The following is a 6,421-nucleotide window of genomic DNA, read 5'->3' as shown; positions in this document are numbered from 1 at the left end:
CTGTCGTAATCACTATTATCAAATAAATCTTTGTCCTTACAAAAATCCTCATATGCATCTTCAGTATTATTTTCATAACATAATAAATCAGTGTCAGTGAATAGTAATTTACAATTACCCTCGTACTTTTCCTTAATGTAGTTATAATAAAAATCATACATTAAATATTTTGATAAATCTAGAATGCACATTCCAACATAACAAGGTCTGTTTAATAACAAGCTTTCTTTTATTCTATGAATACCAAACAAATTCTTGTTAAACATCGTTGAACTAACAAATGAAGGTTTTGCAATATATTTTAATAAAATATTTTCATCATGTGTCAGCTTAATATTGATTCTTTTACGTAAATTCTCCATCGTCTTACCGAAAACAGAGTTGTTCATTAACTTAAAAAAGTCCTTTTCAAATGAATTTTTTGCTTTAGATCTTTTTTGAGTATTAAAATCAATATACATTTTTAACCAAGGACTTTCATTAAAAGTTAGTATTTTATGTATTTTTGTTACTTTTAACCCTAATTGTGTATATAGTTCAAGATTTTTAAAATGAACTACATAATTTTGTTTTTTCATTAAAGTTGGAACTATTTTTTTTTACATTACTTTTTCCTATTTCAAATTCTGTTTTAATATTTTTACTATAATTGAAAAGCCATTGATCTGGTATTTTAATTTCTTCAGGAGCTAAAGAATAATCATTATGTACAGTATGTAATTCTTTTGGATATTCAAGATCACATTCAACTATAAATTTAGTTTTACCTTTAGCAATTAATTTCTTGAATTGTTTTTCGGATATAAATTTAAAGTTTCCAGAGGGAAAAGGTCGACAAATAGCCCATCCGTAAAGATTATTAGCATCTAGGTACATAATGTATTTGCTGTCAAGTTTAGGATCATAATCTTTCATATATTTATTGTTTGCTTTACTGTATCTGTTTGAAATATAACTTATTCCTCCTCTCAGTCCCTTTTCAATAAAAAGATACATATCAATATCAGTTATTAAATCTAACTGAATTCCAGTCATTTTTAACATTGCATCCCAAGCTAAACCAGGACTACTAAAATAATGACAAGGGTCTAATTTGTAGTACTCTAAACACAACCTTCTAAAATTTTCGAATACATCAGCTAAAAGTAATACGTCAGTTTCTAAATATAGATCGTGATATTCTCCCATTGTTTTAATTTTAAATTTATTTCAAACATTTTTAGCATGCTCATATTCTTCATTAGATAAGTGTGTTTCATTTAAAATTGAATAAAACTCTTCTTTAGGAGGTAATTCTGTTTCTTTGAATTTTTTAGATGAATCCATGTAATCATATTGATAAATACCTTTTGTTTTAAATAGATTAATGTTTTCACAATTAAATTCTTGAGATAAATATTTAAATTCTGGAATATTTTTAACTAAGTTATCCAATGATTGAGAGATAAATTGGAATGAATCAATAAAGACCAAGTCGGAAATCATAAATGCCATATATCTTTCCATATTATTAGGAATAACATTAATTTCCTTTTGAATTTTCCTATTTGTTGCATAATAAAATGACCGTCATAACCTCTTAAATTATGAAAAATAACAGGAATTTTGTGAGTTAGTTTAAAACTAATATTACAATCTTGATGTGCACTTCCTCTAAATTTTCTTGTTATATGACAGTGGTCTCTTACTCGAACTTCGCCTTCTAGATATTCTTTTACACAGATATGACAAAACTTTTGTTTTTTAAATTCAATTTTGTCTTTTTTAGACATTCTTAATTCTTTGTTAGAGTACTCTTTAAATATTTCCTTAGGGTACTCCTCTTCCTCAAGCATTTTTTCAATAAACTTATAAACTGCATTGGGTCCTCTGAAAATCTGGGTTGGTTTAGTATATTTGTCGTCTTAACAACAAACGACTTTATAACCGTAACCATATATGTTTTTGGTACGGTTCTGTAAATGAAAACTCTGGGTTTGGAAGAGTTGTTAAAACTTTCTTCGTTACTGATTCAAAATCAGCATAAATTATAGAAGGTACTGCTGAACCTTTATGATAATTTTTAAATTGTATTTTACTTCCCTCTTTTGGCATTTTTACACCTTGGGTACCATTAATAGTTAAACAATTTGGAATGTGTTCATCCAATATTTTTTCTTGTGAAAAATTTTGTAAGCATGATTTGCAAAAATGTTTTTTATTTTTACATTTTGTTTTTTTTAAACATTAATCTATTAAAGTCTTTTATCCCAACATAATGTGATATTTCGTTATTATTAATTAGTAACATGTCACAGTGTTCTTCGTATTGATATTTTGATATGTACAATGGATAAATTCCCGTAGGATCTTCATAACCAAATATATTAAATGAAATATCATTTAAAACTTCTATTTTAGGTATTTGATTTAATGTAACTCCAGTATAATCAAGATCGTTTATACGTCTTCATATTTTGAAACTCTATGACGGTTTTCTTTAACAGGAAATTTGTAAGCTAAATGACACCATCTAAAACATTTGTTATCATCATTCTTTATATTTATTAATCCTTTCATTGGATGTTGTAACGGTTTTGGTCACTCTAAATATCTTGAAGCAACCAACGGACTATACTTATATCTATTTATATAATGAGCGTCAACTGACACTATTCTCCAACCGCTTCCTTCTGAAATCCAATTACCAATTCTATTTATTATTTCATCAAAAGCTTGACGTAAGGTGTTTTTTATTTCATTTGTATTAATAATTTCTAAAGCCTTTGATTGAAAATAAGCTGATTTATATATTGTATCTGTTGCACTCATTTTTACAAAAGTTATTTTTAAAACAACGTTTATTTTTATACCTTTTAAAGTTTTAAGTTCAGCTTTAAGTATTTCATAAGAGTCGTTTATAGTTAAATATAATTGATTCTTTGGATCTTGTCTATATTCAATTTTAATTTCAAAGTTCTTATAATATTGCTTTATAGATCTCTCAATTTCCATCTATATATTATATTTAGAAAAAAAAATTCTTTAAGCAAAAAAGGGTTAAAAAAGTAATTAAATAAATAAAGTTTAAGAAGAAATAAAATATTTAAATTTATATCTTTTTCCATTAGTTTTTGATATTCCACTTTTTACTCTGTTTTTCCCTTCACAGCACATTTTTATAACCCTGAATTAATATCAAGGTCTTTAAATACTGCGTAAGTGCCTTTATATATTGTTTCTTCATTAGTGTCACAATCGATTGTAATAACTCTTTTAGGGTTGTTTCGATGATTATTTGGTCTGGGACAATCACATAACCTTTCGACATTTTCCTCATCAATTAATAGACAACCACAGTCCCATTCAAATAAATTCCTTTCTAATAGATAAGGATCTATAACATTTTGCAATTTACCAATGACATGATTTTTATATTCATCGCTAACTATTTGATTAAGTTTTGATATAATAACATTTCTTCTTTTAAGAACATTTTTATATGAATTATTGTCTGGATTCATTATTTCTCCTAAAGTGCTATATAATTTTGACATAATCATTCTATCTACCTTTCTATTAACCATCTATATATAATATACTTATAGAAAAAAAATCTTTAAAAACGCACATAAAGAAATTATATTGATTTGAGAAATTTTGTTTTTATTATCTATATCTTTTGAATAAGATTTGAAAGCTATTTTTTCTAAATTGTTATCAGCTGTTAAAATTTTAATACCTTCTTGAGACATTCTGTTTAACCATTCTTCGTGTAATTTGTGTAGTTTTTCTAAATAATCTAAACCAACTCTGTTTTCTTCAGTTCTGTTTCTTTTTTGAAGTCTTTGAAAACATATTTTAGGATCGGTTTTAACATAAATAAAAGCATCAATTGTTTTTTTTCCATGTATTTTAATAACATGATCAATTACTAAAAGATTGTATACTGCCCACTCGGGGTCATTTATAACACCGTTGTCGTGATATAGTTTTGTAAAAACGTTGTTGTTAGTTAAATAACATCGTTCAAGAAAAGAAACACCATCAAATTTTTAAGCAGAATTTAACATTTTTATGTGACTGTTTAAAGTTACTAATTGAAAAGGAAATGAATATTTTAGAGGTTCTTGAGCAGCAAGTTCAAAAAGGTTATATGAATTTCCGCTTGGGTCCATAACATTTTGCCACTCATGAATTGGTTCTGGAATTATATTAAAATTAGCATTATATTCTTTAATAATACATACAAACGTACTTTTTCTTGATGCAATATTACCTTCAACTGATATAATTTTTCTCATTTATATAAAATACTTATAGAAAAAAAATATTTAATTAAAGTTTTTAAAACTTTAGTTTTAATATAACTCTTCTTCTTTTTTACTTTTATATCCGTTAAGTTTAAATTCCTTCATATATGTTTCAAAGGGCATTAAATATCTTTTTTCTTTCTGCATTTCTAACAGTATTGTAAAAATATCTTGAATAACTTTTTTCTCTTCTTTATTTACTTTTCCAGGATCATTGGGGTTATGAACAGCTAAAGCTGCAATCCGTGCTTTTGTTATTAGTTATTTTATTTTGTGATGATGTGTTTTTAAAATAAATTTCTTGTCGTCAAGTTTTAGTGTATTAATTAATATGGTAATTACTGATGGAACAACACCAGCAACTGCTACAAATATAGGAATATCTGGAACAAGTGCTAATGCAGCTGAACAACCAAAGATATTTGTTGTAATATATAACCCAATACTTACTCTCCCACAAAATTTGTAACTTTTTCTGTAAGCAGCAGCTAGTTTAGTTAGGTGAATAATTAATTGATCTATTGTTTCTATTCCATTATTAGAAATTAGATTTCTATTACTCATTTATATAATATATTTTCAATTTAAATTTCTTCCAATTCATTAAATGGTACCCAACTATTAAATTTTTCATTGTAACCTTTCCATTTTACTAAAGCTTGTTTTTCTTATAGTCTCGTCTAATAACTTTTTCTATTCTAAAAACTTCTTGTGTAGTAGGTAAAAGTTCTTGTTCATAAAATGATCCTTGAATTATTTCATCATTTAAATCTTTTATAGTGTATGTTCTGGGATTTGTATTATTAATTTTATAAATTTTTAAATATTTCCTCTGTCCAGTTTGGTGTATAACATTTTTCAAAATGTCTTTTAAGTTTGCTTAAACGAACACGATCACCAATTTTAAATTTTGGTTTACTCTTTGGTATCATTAAATTACCATATAAATTAAAGTAAACAGTACCTTTATTTAAGTTTTTACTAGCTTCGGTTGGCGTCATTTTTATACTAGAATGTTTTGTTTTGTTATACTTATCAACCATATCCTGCAAATTATCTAAATAAGTATAAGTATTATTTGCTGTAAAATATTTCCACATTATTCTTTTTAAACTTCTATTAAATAGTTCAATAACTACAGCTTTTCCTTCATTAAATGTATGATACATATTAATCTTATTTTTATTCAAAAATGATTCAAACTTTTTATTATAAAATTCTTTTCCTTCATCTTCCCATAAAGTTTGTGGAATCCTTGCAGTCTTCGGGGACTTCCGTTCCTGAATTCTATCTTCAGAAATTATTTTTTCAAATGCTTCAGTAACAGATTCTCCAGTTTTATTCTTTAATGGAATAACCCAAGCATATTTACTGAATATATCCATAACGGTTAACAAGTACTTTACTCCTTTATTATATTTTGAAAAAGCTTTCATATCAACTAAATCGGCAGACCAAGTATCATCAATATCATTGACTATTACTCTTCGTTTTCTAAATTTTCGTTTAATTGATTTATGTAATTCTTCTGCTAATTTATCACTCCATCTGATTCCGGGGGTATACTCTACCCCTTTTCCCGTTTTTTGACTTTCGTTTTTGTCCTAGTGAGCTTCCAGCTCCCGGGGACTTATGTCCCAATCCAAGTTTATATTTCGTTTTAATCGCAGGTTTTACAACTAAATGTTTTGCAATCGTTTCTCCAAATGTTTTTGATTTAGTGTTATTTAAGTTGGAAAGTATTTGTTTGTCGCATATACCCTTTTTACACCGCTGTCATAGCAAAAGTCGTGGGTCTTACATACTGCGTCCAGTTCGTTGACAGGAGGTCCATTATCTAAAGGATTTCCTGGTCCACAATAGTTATATCCTGGAAGTGTTAACCATTTTTTAGGTAATAAAGGTTACACTGCTTTATGGATATCTAAATTGCCTGCTTTGATAGTACTTTTAACAAACTTTGATTTCATTCTTCCACAAGATGAACAGGTGGCCATTATCATTCTTTTCCCGTTTTTGCTGTAACATAATGGGGGTTTATATTATCAGTAAATCTTCTTTCTTTCAAACAATATATTTTATTTTTGTAAACATATCTATATCATATGTATTTAAAACTTTTAATTGGG

This window comes from Mercenaria mercenaria, chromosome 9 (assembly GCF_021730395.1).
Source record: "Mercenaria mercenaria strain notata chromosome 9, MADL_Memer_1, whole genome shotgun sequence".
Classification (NCBI taxonomy): domain Eukaryota; kingdom Metazoa; phylum Mollusca; class Bivalvia; order Venerida; family Veneridae; genus Mercenaria; species Mercenaria mercenaria.
The sequence above is the reverse complement of the archived record's forward strand: the minus strand, read 5'-3'. Positions refer to the sequence as shown.